The sequence below is a fragment of the Gadus chalcogrammus genome, chromosome 12 (genome assembly GCF_026213295.1).
Source record: "Gadus chalcogrammus isolate NIFS_2021 chromosome 12, NIFS_Gcha_1.0, whole genome shotgun sequence".
Classification (NCBI taxonomy): Eukaryota; Metazoa; Chordata; class Actinopteri; order Gadiformes; family Gadidae; genus Gadus; species Gadus chalcogrammus.
In genome coordinates, this window is record NC_079423.1 from 10,603,375 (window position 1) to 10,621,706 (window position 18,332).

General features: G+C 43.8%; 24 non-coding genes and 1 pseudogene across 24 annotated transcripts; 18 read left to right on the forward strand and 7 right to left on the reverse strand.

The window, feature by feature from the left end:
• Positions 1–975: 975 nt before the first annotated feature.
• Positions 976–1,094, forward strand: LOC130395458 (5S ribosomal RNA). Its single transcript, XR_008898512.1, has one exon. It is a non-coding gene; the product is annotated as a 5S ribosomal RNA (ribosomal RNA).
• Positions 1,095–1,623: 529 nt separating this feature from the next.
• LOC130400175 (5S ribosomal RNA) lies at positions 1,624–1,742 on the forward strand. Its single transcript, XR_008902653.1, has one exon. It is a non-coding gene; the product is annotated as a 5S ribosomal RNA (ribosomal RNA).
• A 528-nt stretch (positions 1,743–2,270) lies between these two features.
• LOC130398460 (5S ribosomal RNA) lies at positions 2,271–2,389 on the forward strand. Its single transcript, XR_008901029.1, has one exon. It is a non-coding gene; the product is annotated as a 5S ribosomal RNA (ribosomal RNA).
• A 519-nt stretch (positions 2,390–2,908) lies between these two features.
• On the forward strand, positions 2,909–3,027 carry LOC130394763 (5S ribosomal RNA). The gene has a single exon (XR_008897889.1). It is a non-coding gene; the product is annotated as a 5S ribosomal RNA (ribosomal RNA).
• Positions 3,028–3,556: 529 nt separating this feature from the next.
• LOC130398461 (5S ribosomal RNA) lies at positions 3,557–3,675 on the forward strand. Its single transcript, XR_008901030.1, has one exon. It is a non-coding gene; the product is annotated as a 5S ribosomal RNA (ribosomal RNA).
• Positions 3,676–4,194: 519 nt separating this feature from the next.
• On the forward strand, positions 4,195–4,313 carry LOC130395299 (5S ribosomal RNA). Its single transcript, XR_008898372.1, has one exon. It is a non-coding gene; the product is annotated as a 5S ribosomal RNA (ribosomal RNA).
• A 528-nt stretch (positions 4,314–4,841) lies between these two features.
• Positions 4,842–4,960, forward strand: LOC130398462 (5S ribosomal RNA). Its single transcript, XR_008901031.1, has one exon. It is a non-coding gene; the product is annotated as a 5S ribosomal RNA (ribosomal RNA).
• Positions 4,961–5,479: 519 nt separating this feature from the next.
• On the forward strand, positions 5,480–5,598 carry LOC130394765 (5S ribosomal RNA). Its single transcript, XR_008897891.1, has one exon. It is a non-coding gene; the product is annotated as a 5S ribosomal RNA (ribosomal RNA).
• A 529-nt stretch (positions 5,599–6,127) lies between these two features.
• Positions 6,128–6,246, forward strand: LOC130398464 (5S ribosomal RNA). Its single transcript, XR_008901033.1, has one exon. It is a non-coding gene; the product is annotated as a 5S ribosomal RNA (ribosomal RNA).
• Positions 6,247–6,765: 519 nt separating this feature from the next.
• Positions 6,766–6,884, forward strand: LOC130394922 (5S ribosomal RNA). Its single transcript, XR_008898034.1, has one exon. It is a non-coding gene; the product is annotated as a 5S ribosomal RNA (ribosomal RNA).
• Positions 6,885–7,412: 528 nt separating this feature from the next.
• On the forward strand, positions 7,413–7,531 carry LOC130400388 (5S ribosomal RNA). The gene has a single exon (XR_008902865.1). It is a non-coding gene; the product is annotated as a 5S ribosomal RNA (ribosomal RNA).
• Positions 7,532–8,060: 529 nt separating this feature from the next.
• LOC130394845 (5S ribosomal RNA) lies at positions 8,061–8,180 on the forward strand. Its single transcript, XR_008897964.1, has one exon. It is a non-coding gene; the product is annotated as a 5S ribosomal RNA (ribosomal RNA).
• A 786-nt stretch (positions 8,181–8,966) lies between these two features.
• Positions 8,967–9,085, forward strand: LOC130401266 (5S ribosomal RNA). Its single transcript, XR_008903730.1, has one exon. It is a non-coding gene; the product is annotated as a 5S ribosomal RNA (ribosomal RNA).
• Positions 9,086–9,614: 529 nt separating this feature from the next.
• LOC130400694 (5S ribosomal RNA) lies at positions 9,615–9,733 on the forward strand. The gene has a single exon (XR_008903170.1). It is a non-coding gene; the product is annotated as a 5S ribosomal RNA (ribosomal RNA).
• A 519-nt stretch (positions 9,734–10,252) lies between these two features.
• On the forward strand, positions 10,253–10,371 carry LOC130394119 (5S ribosomal RNA). Its single transcript, XR_008897308.1, has one exon. It is a non-coding gene; the product is annotated as a 5S ribosomal RNA (ribosomal RNA).
• A 519-nt stretch (positions 10,372–10,890) lies between these two features.
• LOC130394851 (5S ribosomal RNA) lies at positions 10,891–11,009 on the forward strand. Its single transcript, XR_008897969.1, has one exon. It is a non-coding gene; the product is annotated as a 5S ribosomal RNA (ribosomal RNA).
• Positions 11,010–11,538: 529 nt separating this feature from the next.
• On the forward strand, positions 11,539–11,657 carry LOC130399570 (5S ribosomal RNA). The gene has a single exon (XR_008902078.1). It is a non-coding gene; the product is annotated as a 5S ribosomal RNA (ribosomal RNA).
• A 521-nt stretch (positions 11,658–12,178) lies between these two features.
• On the forward strand, positions 12,179–12,297 carry LOC130399909 (5S ribosomal RNA). Its single transcript, XR_008902402.1, has one exon. It is a non-coding gene; the product is annotated as a 5S ribosomal RNA (ribosomal RNA).
• Positions 12,298–12,950: 653 nt separating this feature from the next.
• Positions 12,951–13,070, reverse strand: LOC130394666 (5S ribosomal RNA). Its single transcript, XR_008897802.1, has one exon. It is a non-coding gene; the product is annotated as a 5S ribosomal RNA (ribosomal RNA).
• Positions 13,071–14,113: 1,043 nt separating this feature from the next.
• LOC130394220 (5S ribosomal RNA) lies at positions 14,114–14,233 on the reverse strand. Its single transcript, XR_008897400.1, has one exon. It is a non-coding gene; the product is annotated as a 5S ribosomal RNA (ribosomal RNA).
• Positions 14,234–14,752: 519 nt separating this feature from the next.
• On the reverse strand, positions 14,753–14,871 carry LOC130400543 (5S ribosomal RNA). Its single transcript, XR_008903024.1, has one exon. It is a non-coding gene; the product is annotated as a 5S ribosomal RNA (ribosomal RNA).
• Positions 14,872–15,400: 529 nt separating this feature from the next.
• On the reverse strand, positions 15,401–15,531 carry LOC130395957 (5S ribosomal RNA; annotated as a pseudogene).
• A 519-nt stretch (positions 15,532–16,050) lies between these two features.
• LOC130395044 (5S ribosomal RNA) lies at positions 16,051–16,169 on the reverse strand. The gene has a single exon (XR_008898145.1). It is a non-coding gene; the product is annotated as a 5S ribosomal RNA (ribosomal RNA).
• Positions 16,170–16,688: 519 nt separating this feature from the next.
• LOC130394954 (5S ribosomal RNA) lies at positions 16,689–16,807 on the reverse strand. The gene has a single exon (XR_008898063.1). It is a non-coding gene; the product is annotated as a 5S ribosomal RNA (ribosomal RNA).
• Positions 16,808–17,336: 529 nt separating this feature from the next.
• LOC130400998 (5S ribosomal RNA) lies at positions 17,337–17,455 on the reverse strand. The gene has a single exon (XR_008903462.1). It is a non-coding gene; the product is annotated as a 5S ribosomal RNA (ribosomal RNA).
• Positions 17,456–18,332: the final 877 nt, after the last annotated feature.

Sequence of the window (18,332 nt, forward strand, 5' to 3'; positions counted from 1 at the left end):
GGGATCACTTTGAAAACACATTTTAGGTAAACACCTTGGCACAAATCAGTCAACACTTGGGTAGTTCGTAACATTTATTTTCTTTTAGATTTTACGTATTTTTATTGTTTGCTTTCTCTCTCTCTTGAATGTGCAGGCTACAACGTCATTATCGTAGTCTGCACAAAATTGTCATCATGCGTGTATTCTGCTAACTGCACTATAACTACTTAATAGGAATTCATTTCTAGCCTAGGCTATTTCCTTGTTTTTCGGTGATTCAGTGGGCTCGTCTGAACAACCAATCACCGAACTGACCGCTTCTAAACTCGTGCACGAGAATTGACGTAATCCATAGCAACGGCGCGTCACTCTTAGTTCACTCTTTGTGATTTATCCTTAGTAAGAGTAGGTCTCAGCGGCTTTGTGAATAACTTTTAAGAAAAAACTCCTACGTAAAATGTTTTAGCGCGAGTTAGGAGCACTCCTAGCGGTAAGATAAAATGCTTTGTGAATACGGCCCCTGATGTTTACTGCCAACCGCTTTGGAGGATTTAAGCAACATACAAAGACTGACAACGTCTCTCAAAACTATTTTTGTGAAACATGAGGACAGTATAGTGATACTGCCAGCAGGGAGCACCAGAGAGCTGAAACGACAGTTGTACATTTCTTAAACTTTCACCAACACAAACACGCACGCTCACTTCAGATCATGGGAGGACGTCAAAAAATCACCACCCATTCTCTGACACTTTAACCGTTAACCTTGGTTCAAACATTTAACATCACACGCACACGCAGTGTATTTCAGATAATTAATGAATTCAGATGTCACAATGATCGTTTACATGGATAAGGTGTCCTACTGAATCAATTACTGCCGTTTATATCTAACTAATGATTGTTTTTGTAAAAGTGTAACGTCGAGCCTCAGCAGCTTTCTCACTCCTTATGTGCTACTGTATAAAACCTGGTTTTGCGCCTGCACTATTTGCTTACGGCCATACCACCCTGAACAAGCCCGATCTCGTCTGATCTTGGAAGCTAAGCAGGGTGGTGCCTGGTTAGTACTTGGATGGGAGACCGCCTGGGAATACCAGGTGCTGTAAGCTTTTTCTTTTTCAACTCGAGCTCATTGCCTCCGTGGCCTACCGTGGCGTACCGTGACCTGATGTTTACTGCCAACCGCTTTGGAGGATTTAAGCAACATACAAAAACTGACAACGTCTCTCAAAACTATTTTTGTGAAACATGAGGACAGTATAGTGATACTGCCAGCAGGGAGCACCAGAGAGCTGAAACGACAGTTGTACATTTCTTAAACTTTCACCAACACAAACACGCACGCTCACTTCAGATCATGGGAGGACGTCAAAAAATCACCACCCATTCTCTGACACTTTAACCGTTAACCTTGGTTCAAACATTTAACATCACACGCACACGCAGTGTATTTCAGATAATTAATGAATTCAGATGTCACAATGATCGTTTACATGGATAAGGAGTCCTACTGAATCAATTACTGCCGTTTATATCTAACTAATGATTGTTTTTGTAAAAGTGTAACGTCGAGCCTCAGCAGCTTTCTCACTCCTTGTGTGCTACTGTATAAAACCTGGTTTTGCGCCTGCACTAATTGCTTACGGCCATACCACCCTGAACACGCCCGATCTCGTCTGATCTCGGAAGCTAAGCAGGGTCGGGCCTGGTTAGTACTTGGATGGGAGACCGCGTGGGAATACCAGGTGCTGTAATCTTTTTCTTTTTCAACTCGAGCTCATTGACTCCGTGGCCTACCGTGGCGTACCGTGACCTGATGTTTACTGCCAACCGCTTTGGAGGATTTAAGCAACATACAAAAACTGACAACGTCTCTCAAAACTATTTTTGTGAAACATGAGGACAGTATAGTGATACTGCCAGCAGGGAGCACCAGAGAGCTGAACCGACAGTTGTACATTTCTTAAACTTTCACCAACACAAACACGCACGCTCACTTCAGATCATGGGAGGACGTCAAAAAATCACCACCCATTCTCTGACACTTTAACCGTTAACCTTGGTTCAAACATTTAACATCACACGCACACGCAGTGTATTTCAGATAATTAATGAATTCAGATGTCACAATGATCGTTTACATGGATAAGGAGTCCTACTGAATCAATTACTGCCGTTTATATCTAACTAATGATTGTTTTTGTAAAAGTGTAACGCAAGCCTCAGCAGCTTTCTCACTCCTTATGTGCTACTGTATAAAACCTGGTTTTGCGCCTGCACTAATTGCTTACGGCCATACCACCCTGAACACGCCCGATCTCGTCTGATCTCGGAAGCTAAGCAGGGTCGGGCCTGGTTAGTACTTGGATGGGAGACCGCCTGGGAATACCAGGTGCTGTAAGCTATTTCTTTTTCAACTCGAGCTCATTGACTCCGTGGCGTACCGTGACCTGATGTTTACTGCCAACCGCTTTGGAGGATTTAAGCAACATACAAAAACTGACAACGTCTCTCAAAACTGTTTTTGTGAAACGTGAGGACAGTATAGTGATACTGCCAGCAGGGAGCACCAGAGAGCTGAACCGACAGTTGTACATTTCTTAAACTTTCACCAACACAAACACGAACGCTCACTTCAGATCATGGGAGGACGTCAAAAAATCACCACCCATTCTCTGACACTTTAACCGTTAACCTTGGTTCAAACATTTAACATCACACGCACACGCAGTGTATTTCAGATAATTAATGAATTCAGATGTCACAATGATCGTTTACATGGATAAGGAGTCCTACTGAATCAATTACTGCCGTTTATATCTAACTAATGATTGTTTTTGTAAAAGTGTAACGTCGAGCCTCAGCAGCTTTCTCACTCCTTATGTGCTACTGTATAAAACCTGGTTTTGCGCCTGCACTAATTGCTTACGGCCATACCACCCTGAACATGCCCGATCTCGTCTGATCTTGGAAGCTAAGCAGGGTCGGGCCTGGTTAGTACTTGGATGGGAGACCGCCTGGGAATACCAGGTGCTGTAACCTTTTTCTTTTTCAACTCGAGCTCATTGCCTCCGTGGCCTACCGTGACCTACCGTGACCTGATGTTTACTGCCAACCGCTTTGGAGGATTTAAGCAACATACAAAGACTGACAACGTCTCTCAAAACTATTTTTGTGAAACATGAGGACAGTATAGTGATACTGCCAGCAGGGAGCACCAGAAAGCTGAAACGACAGTTGTACATTTCTTAAACTTTCACCAACACAAACACGCACGCTCACTTCAGATCATGGGAGGACGTCAAAAAATCACCACCCATTCTCTGACACTTTAACCGTTAACCTTGGTTCAAACATTTAACATCACATGCACACGCAGTGTATTTCAGATAATTAATGAATTCAGATGTCACAATGATCGTTTACATGGATAAGGAGTCCTACTGAATCAATTACTGCCGTTTATATCTAACTAATGATTGTTTTTGTAAAAGTGTAACGTCGAGCCTCAGCAGCTTTCTCACTCCTTATGTGCTACTGTATAAAACCTGGTTTTGCGCCTGCACTAATTGCTTACGGCCATACCACCCTGAACACGCCCGATCTCGTCTGATCTCGGAAGCTAAGCAGGGTCGGGCCTGGTTAGTACTTGGATGGGAGACCGCCTGGGAATACCAGGTGCTGTAAGCTTTTTCTTTTTCAACTCGAGCTCATTGACTCCGTGGCGTACCGTGACCTGATGTTTACTGCCAACCGCTTTGGAGGATTTAAGCAACATACAAAAACTGACAACGTCTCTCAAAATTATTTTTGTGAAACATGAGGACAGTATAGTGATACTGCCAGCAGGGAGCACCAGAGAGCTGAACCGACAGTTGTACATTTCTTAATCTTTCACCAACACAAACACGCACGCTCACTTCAGATCATGGGAGGACGTAAAAAAATCACCACCCATTCTCTGACACTTTAACCGTTAACCTTGGTTCAAACATTTAACATCACACGCACACGCAGTGTATTTCAGATAATTAATGAATTCAGATGTCACAATGATCGTTTACATGGATAAGGAGTCCTACTTAATCAATTACTGCCGTTTATATCTAACTAATGATTGTTTTTGTAAAAGTGTAACGTCAAGCCTCAGCAGCTTTCTCACTCCTTATGTGCTACTGTATAAAACCTGGTTTTGCGCCTGCACTAATTGCTTACGGCCATACCACCCTGAACAAGCCCGATCTCGTCTGATCTTGGAAGCTAAGCAGGGTTGGGCCTGGTTAGTACTTGGATGGGAGACCGCCTGGGAATACCAGGTGTGGTAAGCTTTTTCTTTTTCAACTCGAGCTCATTGACTCCGTGGCCTACCGTGGCGTACCGTGACCTGATGTTTACTGCCAACCGCTTTGGAGGATTTAAGCAACATACAAAAACTGACAACGTCTCTCAAAACTATTTTTGTGAAACATGAGGACAGTATAGTGATACTGCCAGCAGGGAGCACCAGAGAGCTGAACCGACAGTTGTACATTTCTTAAACTTTCACCAACACAAACACGCACGCTCACTTCAGATCATGGGAGGACGTCAAAAAATCACCACCCATTCTCTGACACTTTAACCGTTAACCTTGGTTCAAACATTTAACATCACACGCACACGCAGTGTATTTCAGATAATTAATGAATTCAGATGTCACAATGATCGTTTACATGGATAAGGAGTCCTACTGAATCAATTACTGCCGTTTATATCTAACTAATGATTGTTTTTGTAAAAGTGTAACGCAAGCCTCAGCAGCTTTCTCACTCCTTATGTGCTACTGTATAAAACCTGGTTTTGCGCCTGCACTAATTGCTTACGGCCATACCACCCTGAACACGCCCGATCTCGTCTGATCTCGGAAGCTAAGCAGGGTCGGGCCTGGTTAGTACTTGGATGGGAGACCGCCTGGGAATACCAGGTGCTGTAAGCTATTTCTTTTTCAACTCGAGCTCATTGACTCCGTGGCGTACCGTGACCTGATGTTTACTGCCAACCGCTTTGGAGGATTTAAGCAACATACAAAAACTGACAACGTCTCTCAAAACTGTTTTTGTGAAACGTGAGGACAGTATAGTGATACTGCCAGCAGGGAGCACCAGAGAGCTGAACCGACAGTTGTACATTTCTTAAACTTTCACCAACACAAACACGAACGCTCACTTCAGATCATGGGAGGACGTCAAAAAATCACCACCCATTCTCTGACACTTTAACCGTTAACCTTGGTTCAAACATTTAACATCACACGCACACGCAGTGTATTTCAGATAATTAATGAATTCAGATGTCACAATGATCGTTTACATGGATAAGGAGTCCTACTGAATCAATTACTGCCGTTTATATCTAACTAATGATTGTTTTTGTAAAAGTGTAACGTCGAGCCTCAGCAGCTTTCTCACTCCTTATGTGCTACTGTATAAAACCTGGTTTTGCGCCTGCACTAATTGCTTACGGCCATACCACCCTGAACATGCCCGATCTCGTCTGATCTTGGAAGCTAAGCAGGGTCGGGCCTGGTTAGTACTTGGATGGGAGACCGCCTGGGAATACCAGGTGCTGTAACCTTTTTCTTTTTCAACTCGAGCTCATTGCCTCCGTGGCCTACCGTGACCTACCGTGACCTGATGTTTACTGCCAACCGCTTTGGAGGATTTAAGCAACATACAAAGACTGACAACGTCTCTCAAAACTATTTTTGTGAAACATGAGGACAGTATAGTGATACTGCCAGCAGGGAGCACCAGAAAGCTGAAACGACAGTTGTACATTTCTTAAACTTTCACCAACACAAACACGCACGCTCACTTCAGATCATGGGAGGACGTCAAAAAATCACCACCCATTCTCTGACACTTTAACCGTTAACCTTGGTTCAAACATTTAACATCACATGCACACGCAGTGTATTTCAGATAATTAATGAATTCAGATGTCACAATGATCGTTTACATGGATAAGGAGTCCTACTGAATCAATTACTGCCGTTTATATCTAACTAATGATTGTTTTTGTAAAAGTGTAACGTCGAGCCTCAGCAGCTTTCTCACTCCTTATGTGCTACTGTATAAAACCTGGTTTTGCGCCTGCACTAATTGCTTACGGCCATACCACCCTGAACACGCCCGATCTCGTCTGATCTCGGAAGCTAAGCAGGGTCGGGCCTGGTTAGTACTTGGATGGGAGACCGCCTGGGAATACCAGGTGCTGTAAGCTTTTTCTTTTTCAACTCGAGCTCATTGACTCCGTGGCGTACCGTGACCTGATGTTTACTGCCAACCGCTTTGGAGGATTTAAGCAACATACAAAAACTGACAACGTCTCTCAAAATTATTTTTGTGAAACATGAGGACAGTATAGTGATACTGCCAGCAGGGAGCACCAGAGAGCTGAACCGACAGTTGTACATTTCTTAATCTTTCACCAACACAAACACGCACGCTCACTTCAGATCATGGGAGGACGTAAAAAAATCACCACCCATTCTCTGACACTTTAACCGTTAACCTTGGTTCAAACATTTAACATCACACGCACACGCAGTGTATTTCAGATAATTAATGAATTCAGATGTCACAATGATCGTTTACATGGATAAGGAGTCCTACTTAATCAATTACTGCCGTTTATATCTAACTAATGATTGTTTTTGTAAAAGTGTAACGTCAAGCCTCAGCAGCTTTCTCACTCCTTATGTGCTACTGTATAAAACCTGGTTTTGCGCCTGCACTAATTGCTTACGGCCATACCACCCTGAACAAGCCCGATCTCGTCTGATCTTGGAAGCTAAGCAGGGTTGGGCCTGGTTAGTACTTGGATGGGAGACCGCCTGGGAATACCAGGTGCGGTAAGCTTTTTCTTTTTCAACTCGAGCTCATTGACTCCGTGGCCTACCGTGGCGTACCGTGACCTGATGTTTACTGCCAACCGCTTTGGAGGATTTAAGCAACATACAAAAACTGACAACGTCTCTCAAAACTATTTTTGTGAAACATGAGGACAGTATAGTGATACTGCCAGCAGGGAGCACCAGAGAGCTGAACCGACAGTTGTACATTTCTTAAACTTTCACCAACACAAACACGCACGCTCACTTCAGATCATGGGAGGACGTCAAAAAATCACCACCCATTCTCTGACACTTTAACCGTTAACCTTGGTTCAAACATTTAACATCACACGCACACGCAGTGTATTTCAGATAATTAATGAATTCAGATGTCACAATGATCGTTTACATGGATAAGGAGTCCTACTGAATCAATTACTGCCGTTTATATCTAACTAATGATTGTTTTTGTAAAAGTGTAACGCAAGCCTCAGCAGCTTTCTCACTCCTTATGTGCTACTGTATAAAACCTGGTTTTGCGCCTGCACTAATTGCTTACGGCCATACCACCCTGAACACGCCCGATCTCGTCTGATCTTGGAAGCTAAGCAGGGTCGGGCCTGGTTAGTACTTGGATGGGAGACCGCATGGGAATACCAGGTGCTGTAAGCTTTTTCTTTTTCAACTCGAGCTCATTGCCTCCGTGGCCTACCGTGGCGTACCGTGACCTGATGTTTACTGCCAACCGCTTTGGAGGATTTAAGCAACATACAAAAACTGACAACGTCTCTCAAAACTATTTTTGTGAAACATGAGGACAGTATAGTGATACTGCCAGCAGGGAGCACCAGAGAGCTGAACCGACAGTTGTACATTTCTTAAACTTTCACCAACACAAACACGCACGCTCACTTCAGATCATGGGAGGACGTCAAAAAATCACCACCCATTCTCTGACACTTTAACCGTTAACCTTGGTTCAAACATTTAACATCACACGCACACGCAGTGTATTTCAGATAATTAATGAATTCAGATGTCACAATGATCGTTTACATGGATAAGGAGTCCTATTGAATCAATTACTGCCGTTTATATCTAACTAATGATTGTTTTTGTAAAAGTGTAACGTCGAGCCTCAGCAGCTTTCTCACTCCTTATGTGCTACTGTTTAAAACCTGGTTTTGCGCCTGCACTAATTGCTTACGGCCATACCACCCTGAACACGCCCGATCTCGTCTGATCTCGGAAGATAAGCAGGGTCGGGCCTGGTTAGTACTTGGATGGGAGACCTCCTCAGAAGCTCAGGTTGCTGTAAGTAGTGACGGGTGTCACCAAAAGAAAAAAAAACACGCCCGATCTCGTCTGATCTCGGAAGCTAAGCAGGGTCGGGCCTGGTTAGTACTTGGATGGGAGACCTCCTCAGAAGCCCAGGTTGCTGTAAGTAGTGACGGGTATCACCAAAAGAAAAAAAAAAAAATACACGCCCGATCTCGTCTGATCTTGGAAGCTAAGCAGGGTCGGGCCTGGTTAGTACTTGGATGGGAGACCGCCTGGGAATACCAGGTGCTGTAAGCTTTTTCTTTTTCAACTCGAGCTCATTGACTCCGTGGCCTACCGTGGCGTACCGTGACCTGATGTTTACTGCCAACCGCTTTGGAGGATTTAAGCAACATACAAAAACTGACAACGTCCCTCAAAACTATTTTTGTGAAACATGAGGACAGTATAGTGATACTGCCAGCAGGGAGCACCAGAGAGCTGAACCGACAGTTGTACATTTCTTAAACTTTCACCAACACAAACACGCACGCTCACTTCAGATCATGGGAGGACGTCAAAAAATCACCACCCATTCTCTGACACTTTAACCGTTAACCTTGGTTCAAACATTTAACATCACACGCACACGCAGTGTATTTCAGATAATTAATGAATTCAGATGTCACAATGATCGTTTACATGGATAAGGAGTCCTACTGAATCAATTACTGCCGTTTATATCTAACTAATGATTGTTTTTGTAAAAGTGTAACGTCGAGCCTCAGCAGCTTTCTCACTCCTTATGTGCTACTGTATAAAACCTGGTTTTGCGCCTGTACTAATTGCTTACGGCCATACCACCCTGAACACGCCCGATCTCGTCTGATCTTGGAAGCTAAGCAGGGTCGGGCCTGGTTAGTACTTGGATGGGAGACCGCCTGGGAATACCAGGTACTGTAAGCATTTTCTTTTTCAACTCGAGCTCATTGCCTCCGTGGCCTACCGTGGCGTACCGTGACCTGATGTTTACTGCCAACCGCTTTGGAGGATTTAAGCAACATACAAAAACTGACAACGTCTCTCAAAACTGTTTTTGTGAAACATGAGGACAGTATAGTGATACTGCCAGCAGGGAGCACCAGAGAGCTGAACCGACAGTTGTACATTTCTTAAACTTTCACCAACACAAACACGCACGCTCACTTCAGATCATGGGAGGACGTCAAAAAATCACCACCCATTCTATGACACTTTAACCGTTAACCTTGGTTCAAACATTTAACATCAAACGCACACGCAGTGTATTTCAGATAATTAATTAATTCAGATGTCACAATGATCGTTTACATGGATAAGGAGTCCTACTGAATCAATTACTGCCGTTTATATCTAACTAATGATTGTTTTTGTAAAAGTGTAACGTCGAGCCACAGCAGCTTTCTCACTCCTTATGTGCTACTGTATAAAACCTGGTTTTGCGCCTGCACTAATTGCTTACGGCCGTACCACCCTGAACACGCCCGATCTCGTCTGATCTCGGAAGCTAAGCAGGGTCGGGCCTGGTTAGTACTTGGATGGGAGACCGCCTGGGAATACCAGGTGCTGTAAGTTATTTCTTTTTCAACTCGAGCTCATTGACTCCGTGGCGTACCGTGACCTGATGTTTACTGCCAACCGCTTTGGAGGATTTAAGCAACATACAAAAACTGACAACGTCTCTCAAAACTGTTTTTGTGAAACATGAGGACAGTATAGTGATACTGCCAGCAGGGAGCACCAGAGAGCTGAACCGACAGTTGTACATTTCTTAAACTTTCACCAACACAAACACGCACGCTCACTTCAGATCATGGGAGGACGTCAAAAAATCACCACCCATTCTCTGACACTTTAACCGTTAACCTTGGTTCAAACATTTAACATCACACGCACACGCAGTGTATTTCAGATAATTAATGAATTCAGATGTCACAATGATCGTTTACATGGATAAGGAGTCCTACTGAATCAATTACTGCCGTTTATATCTAACTAATGATTGTTTTTGTAAAAGTGTAACGTCGAGCCTCAGCAGCTTTCTCACTCCTTATGTGCTACTGTATAAAACCTGGTTTTGCGCATGCACTAATTGCTTATGGCCATACCACCCTGAACACGCCCGATCTCGTCTGATCTCGGAAGCTAAGCAGGGTCGGGACTGGTTAGTACTTGGATGGGAGACCGCCTGGGAATACCAGGTGCTGTAAGCTTTTTCTTTTTCAACTCGAGCTTATTGACTCCGTGGCGTACCGTGACCTGATGTTTACTGCCAACCGCTTTGGAGGATTTAAGCAACATACAAAAACTGACAACGTCTCTCAAAACTGTTTTTGTGAAACGTGAGGACAGTATAGTGATACTGCCAGCAGGGAGCACCAGAGAGCTGAACCGACAGTTGTACATTTCTTAAACTTTCACCAACACAAACACGCACGCTCACTTCAGATCATGGGAGGACGTCAAAAAATCACCACCCATTCTCTGACACTTTAACCGTTAACCTTGGTTCAAACATTTAACATCACACGCACACGCAGTGTATTTCAGATAATTAATGAATTCAGATGTCACAATGATCGTTTACATGGATAAGGAGTCCTACTGAATCAATTACTGCCGTTTATATCTAACTAATGATTGTTTTTGTAAAAGTGTAACGTCGAGCCTCAGCAGCTTTCTCACTCCTTATGTGCTACTGTATAAAACCTGGTTTTGCGCCTGCACTAATTGCTTACGGCCATACCACCCTGAACACGCCCGATCTCGTCTGATCTCGGAAGCTAAGCAGGGTCAGGCCTGGTTAGTACTTGGATGGGAGAACGCCTGGGAATACCAGGTGCTGTAAGCTTTTTCTTTTTCAACTCGAGCTCATTGACTCCGTGGCCTACCGTGGCGTACCGTGACCTGATGTTTACTGCCAACCGCTTTGGAGGATTTAAGCAACATACAAAAACTGACAACGTCTCTCAAAACTGTTTTTGTGAAACATGAGGACAGTATAGTGATACTGCCAGCAGGGAGCACCAGAGAGCTGAACCGACAGTTGTACATTTCTTAAACTTTCACCAACACAAACACGCACGCTCACTTCAGATCATGGGAGGACGTCAAAAAATCACCACCCATTCTCTGACACTTTAACCGTTAACCTTGGTTCAAACATTTAACATCACACGCACACGCAGTGTATTTCAGATAATTAATGAATTCAGATGTCACAATGATCGTTTACATGGATAAGGAGTCCTACTGAATCAATTACTGCCGTTTATATCTAACTGATGATTGTTTTTGTAAAAGTGTAACGTCGAGCCTCAGCAGCTTTCTCACTCCTTATGTGCTACTGTATAAAACCTGGTTTTGCGCCCGCACTAATTGCTTACGGCCATACCACCCTGAACACGCCCGATCTCGTCTGAACTCGGAAGCTAAGCAGGGTCGGGCCTGGTTAGTACTTGGATGGGAGACCGCCTGGGAATACCAGGTGCTGTAAGCTTTTCCTTTTTCAACTCGAGCTCATTGACTCCGTGGCCTACCGTGACCTACCGTGACCTGATGTTTACTGCCAACCGCTTTGGAGGATTTAAGCAACATACAAAGACTGACAACGTCTCTCAAAACTATTTTTGTGAAACATGAGGACAGTATAGTGATACTGCCAGCAGGGAGCACCAGAGAGCTGAAACGACAGTTGTACATTTCTTAAACTTTCACCAACACAAACACGCACGCTCACTTCAGATCATGGGAGGACGTCAAAAAATCACCACCCATTCTCTGACACTTTAACCGTTAACCTTGGTTCAAACATTTAACATCGCACGCACACGCAGTGTATTTCAGATAATTAATGAATTCAGATGTCACAATGATCGTTTACATGGATAAGGAGTCCTACTGAATCAATTACTGCCGTTTATATCTAACTAATGATTGTTTTTGTAAAAGTGTAACGTCGAGCCTCAGCAGCTTTCTCACTCCTACTGTATAAAACCTGGTTTTGCGCCTGCACTAATTGCTTACGGCCATACCACCCTGAACACGCCCGATCTCGTCTGATCTCGGAAGCTAAGCAGGGTCGGGCTTGGTTAGTACTTGGATGGGAGACCGCCTGGGAATACCAGGTGCTGTAAGCTTTTTCTTTTTCAACTCGAGCTCATTGACTCCGTGGCGTACCGTGACCTGATGTTTACTGCCAACCGCTTTGGAGGATTTAAGCAACATACAAAAACTGACAATGTCTCTCAAAATTATTTTTGTGAAACATGAGGACAGTATAGTGATACTGCCAGCAGGGAGCACCAGAGAGCTGAACCGACAGTTGTACATTTCTTAATCTTTCACCAACACAAACACGCACGCTCACTTCAGATCATGGGAGGACGTAAAAAAATCACCACCCATTCTCTGACACTTTAACCGTTAACCTTGGTTCAAACATTTAACATCACACGCACACGCAGTGTATTTCAGATAATTAATGAATTCAGATGTCACAATGATCGTTTACATGGATAAGGAGTCCTACTGAATCAATTACTGCCGTTTATATCTAACTAATGATTGTTTTTGTAAAAGTGTAACGTCAAGCCTCAGCAGCTTTCTCACTCCTTATGTGCTACTGTATAAAACCTGGTTTTGCGCCTGCACTAATTGCTTACGGCCATACCACCCTGAACACGCCCGATCTCGTCTGATCTCGGAAGCTAAGCAGGCCCGACCCTGCTTAGCTTCCGAGATCAGACGAGATCGGGCGTGTTTTTTTTTTCTTTTTGGTGACACCCGTCACTACTTACAGCAACCTGGGCTTCTGAGGAGGTCTCCCATCCAAGTACTAACCAGGCCCGACCCTGCTTAGCTTCCGAGATCAGACGAGATCGGGCGTGTTCAGGGTGGTATGGCCGCAAGCAATTACTGCAGGCGCAAAACCAGGTTCTATACAGTAGGAGTGAGAAAGCTGCTGAGGCTCGACGTTACACTTTTAGAAAAAAAATCATTAGTTAGATATAAACGGCAGTAATTGATTCAGTAGGACTCCTTATCCATGTAAACGATCATTGTGACATCTGAATTCATTAATTATCTGAAATACACTGCGTGTGCGTGTGATGTTAAATGTTTGAACCAAGGTTAACGGTTAAAGTGTCAGAGAATGGGTGGTGATTTTTTGACGTCCTCCCATGATCTGAAGTGAGCGTGCGTGTTTGTGTTGGTGAAAGTTTAAGAAATGTACAACTGTCGGTTCAGCTCTCTGGTGCTCCCTGCTGGCAGTATCACTATACTGTCCTCATGTTTCACAAAAATAGTTTTGAGAGACGTTGTCAGTTTTTGTATGTTGCTTAAATCCTCCAAAGCGGTTGGCAGTAAACATCAGGTCACGGTACGCCACGGAGTCAATGAGCTCGAGTTGAAAAAGAAATAGCTTACCGCACCTGGTATTCCCAGGCGGTCTCCCATCCAAGTACTAACCAGGCCCGACCCTGCTTAGCTTCCGAAATCAGACGAGATCGGGCGTGTTTTTTTTTTTTTTTTTTTTTTTTTTCCTTTCAGCCTCCCGAACTGTTGCGATGTCAGGTTTTTACCCTGAACATCATCTCCCATGTACGCTTCTTGTCCGTCTTTTCTCTGATCTCAAGCTTTTATTTATTTATTTTCATTTTTTTCTTGTTTCTCCTTCACATTCAACATGTCCAACTCCTTGCTCTTCACCAGTATCGTTGGTTTGCTCGCTGGGGTTTTTCTTCTGCAGAATCTTGGCCATTGCATCTGCCCACCCAGCGTTAAGGTTAGTGGGTTCTCCGTCAACCTCCTCAAATCCCTTATCTTCATCGTCTGCCTCATCTCCGTCACTAACTTTAATGTCCTCTTTATCATCAGCATCATCATCATCAGCTTCTTCCTCCTCATCATCGTCATCATCATCCATGTCATTCATGTCATTTTTCTCCTCACTACTTACAGCAACCTGGGCTTCTGAGGAGGTCTCCCATCCAAGTACTAACCAGGCCCGACCCTGCTTAGCTTCCGAGATCAGACGAGATCGGGAGTGTTCAGGGTGGTATGGCCGTAAGCAATTAGTGCAGGCGCAAAACCAGGTTTTATACAGTAGCACATAAGGAGTGAGAAAGCTGCTGAGGCTCGACGTTACACTTTTACAAAAACAATCATTAGTTAGATATAAACGGCAGTAATTGATTCAGTAGGACTCCTTATCCATGTAAACGATCATTGTGACATCTGAATTCATTAATTATCTGAAATACACTGCGTGTGCGTGTGATGTTAAATGTTTGAACCAAGGTTAACGGTTAAAGTGTCAGAGAATGGGTGGTGATTTTTTGACGTCCTCCCATGATCTGAAGTGAGCGTGCGTGTTTGTGTTGGTGAAAGTTTAAGAAATGTACAACTGTCGGTTCAGCTCTCTGGTGCTCCCTGCTGGCAGTATCACTATACTGTCCTCATGTTTCACAAAAACAGTTTTGAGAGACGTTGTCAGTTTTTGTATGTTGCTTAAATCCTCCAAAGCGGTTGGCAGTAAACATCAGGTCACGGTACGCCACGGAGTCAATGAGCTCGAGTTGAAAAAGAAAAAGCTTACAGCACCTGGTATTCCCAGGCGGTCTCCCATCCAAGTACTAACCAGGCCCGACCCTGCTTAGTTTCCGAGATCAGACGAGATCGGGCGTGTTCAGGGTGGTATGGCCGTAAGCAATTAGTTCAGGCGCAAAACCAGGTTTTATACAGTAGCACATAAGGAGTGAGAAAGCTGCTGAGGCTCGACGTTACACTTTTACAAAAACAATCATTAGTTAGATATAAACGGCAGTAATTGATTCAGTAGGACTCCTTATCCATGTAAACGATCATTGTGACATCTGAATTCATTAATTATCTGAAATACACTGCGTGTGCGTGTGATGTTAAATGTTTGAACCAAGGTTAACGGTTAAAGTGTCAGAGAATGGGTGGTGATTTTTTGACGTCCTCCCATGATCTGAAGTGAGCGTGCGTGTTTGTGTTGGTGAAAGTTTAAGAAATGTACAACTGTCGTTTCAGCTCTCTGGTGCTCCCTGCTGGCAGTATCACTATACTGTCCTCATGTTTCACAAAAATAGTTTTGAGAGACGTTGTCAGTTTTTGTATGTTGCTTAAATCCTCCAAAGCGGTTGGCAGTAAACATCAGGTCACGGTACGCCACGGTAGGCCACGGAGGCAATGAGCTCGAGTTGAAAAAGAAAAAGCTTACCGCACCTGTTATTCCCAGGCGGTCTCCCAGGCGGTCTCCCATCCAAGTACTAACCAGGCCCGACCCTGCTTAGCTTCCGAGATCAGACGAGATCGGGAGTGTTCAGGGTGGTATGGCCGTAAACAATTAGTGCAGGCGCAAAACCAGGTTTTATACAGTAGCACATAAGGAGTGAGAAAGCTGCTGAGGCTCGACGTTACACTTTTACAAAAACAATCATTAGTTAGATATAAACGGCAGTAATTGATTCAGTAGGACTCCTTATCCATGTAAAGGATCATTGTGACATCTGAATTCATTAATTATCTGAAATACACTGCGTGTGCGTGTGATGTTAAATGTTTGAACCAAGGTTAACGGTTAAAGTGTCAGAGAATGGGTGGTGATTTTTTGACGTCCTCCCATGATCTGAAGTGAGCGTGCGTGTTTGTGTTGGTGAAAGTTTAAGAAATGTACAACTGTCGGTTCAGCTCTCTGGTGCTCCCTGCTGGCAGTATCACTATACTGTCCTCATGTTTCACAAAAATAGTTTTGAGAGACGTTGTCAGTTTTTGTATGTTGCTTAAATCCTCCAAAGCGGTTGGCAGTAAACATCAGGTCACGGTACGCCACGGAGTCAATGAGCTCGAGTTGAAAAAGAAAAAGCTTACAGCACCTGGTATTCCCAGGCGGTCTCCCATCCAAGTACTAACCAGCCCCGACCCTGCTTAGTTTCCGAGATCAGACGAGATCGGGCGTGTTCAGGGTGGTATGGCCGTAAGCAATTAGTGCAGGCGCAAAACCAGGTTTTATACAGTAGCACATAAGGAGTGAGAAAGCTGCTGAGGCTCGACGTTACACTCTTACAAAAACAATCATTAGTTAGATGTAAACGGCAGTAATTGATTCAGTAGAACTCCTTATCCATGTAAACGATCATTGTGACATCTGAATACATTAATTATCTGAAATACACTGCGTGTGCGTGTGATGTTAAATGTTTGAACCAAGGTTAACGGTTAAAGTGTCAGAGAATGGGTGGTGATTTTTTGACGTCCTCCCATGATCTGAAGTGAGCGTGCGTGTTTGTGTTGGTGAAAGTTTAAGAAATGTACAACTGTCGGTTCAGCTCTCTGGTGCTCCCTGCTGGCAGTATCACTATACTGTCCTCATGTTTCACAAAAATAGTTTTGAGGGACGTTGTCAGTCTTTGTATGTTGCTTAAATCCTCCAAAGCGGTTGGCAGTAAACATCAGGTCACGGTACGCCACGGAGTCAATGAGCTCGAGTTGAAAAAGAAATAGCTTACAGCACCTGGTATTCCCAGGCGTTCTCCCATCCAAGTACTAACCATGCCCGACCCTGCTTAGCTTCCGAGATCAGACGAGATCGGGCGTGTTCAGGGTGGTATGGCCGTAAGCAATTAGTGCAGGCGCAAAACCAGGTTTTATACAGTAGCACATAAGGAGTGAGAAAGCTGCTGAGGCTCGACGTTACACTTTTACAAAAACAATCATTAGTTAGATATAAACGGCAGTAATTGATTCAGTAGGACTCCTTATCCATGTAAACGATCATTGTGACATCTGAATTCATTAATTATCTGAAATACACTGCTTGTGCGTGTGATGTTAAATGTTTGAACCAAGGTTAACGGTTAAAGTGTCAGAGAATGGGTGGTGATTTTTTGACGTCCTCCCATGATCTGAAGTGAGCGTGCGTGTTTGTGTTGGTGAAAGTTTAAGAAATGTACAACTGTCGTTTCAGCTCTCTGGTGCTCCCTGCTGGCAGTATCACTATACTGTCCTCATGTTTCACAAAAATAGTTTTGAGAGACGTTGTCAGTCTTTGTATGTTGCTTAAATCCTCCAAAGCGGTTGGCAGTAAACATCAGGTCACGGTAGGTCACGGTAGGCCACGGAGGCAATGAGCTTGAGTTGAAAAAGGAAAAGCTTAGAGCACCTGGTATTCCCAGGCGGTCTCCCATCCAAGTACTAACCAGGCCCGACCCTGCTTAGCTTCCGAGATCAGACGAGATCGGGCGTGTTCAGGGTGGTATGGCCGTAAGCAATTAGTGCAGGCGCAAAACCAGGTTTTATACAGTAGCACATAAGGAGTGAGAAAGCTGCTGAGGCTCGACGTTACACTTTTACAAAAACAATCATTAGTTAGATATAAACCGCAGTAATTGATTCAGTAGGACTCCTTATCCATGTAAACGATCATTGTGACATCTGAATTCATTAATTATCTGAAATACACTGCGTGTGCGTGTGATGTTAAATGTTTGAACCAAGGTTAACGGTTAAAGTGTCAGAGAATGGGTGGTGATTTTTTGACGTCCTCCCATGATCTGAAGTGAGCCTGCGTGTTTGTGTTGGTGAAAGTTTAAGAAATGTACAACTGTCGTTTCAGCTCTCTGGTGCTCCCTGCTGGCAGTATCACTATACTGTCCTCATGTTTCACAAAAACAGTTTTGAGAGACGTTGTCAGTTTTTGTATGTTGCTTAAATCCTCCAAAGCGGTTGGCAGTAAACATCAGGTCACGGTACGTCAAGGAGTCAATGAGCTCGAGTTGAAAAAGAAAATGCTTACAGCACCTGGTATTCCCAGGCGGTCTGCCATCCAAGTACTAACCAGGCCCGACCCTGCTTAGCTTCCGAGATCAGACGAGATCGGGCGTGTTTTTTTTTTTATTTATCTTTTTTATTATCAAAAATATATTCAATTTTATACAATTACACATTCATTTATACGTATATCAAATAAAAGTAAATGAAAAACAGTCCCACAAAATAAACCGCACAAACAATTAGCTAAACACACTTTCTCTTTTAAATTAAAAATAAGAACAACACAGCAAAAGCAGTATCTTTTCCCGAATACACTTACCCTCGAAATTAAACCGCCCCTCAATCCCAAAGCACAAACCGAACAGCCAAACAC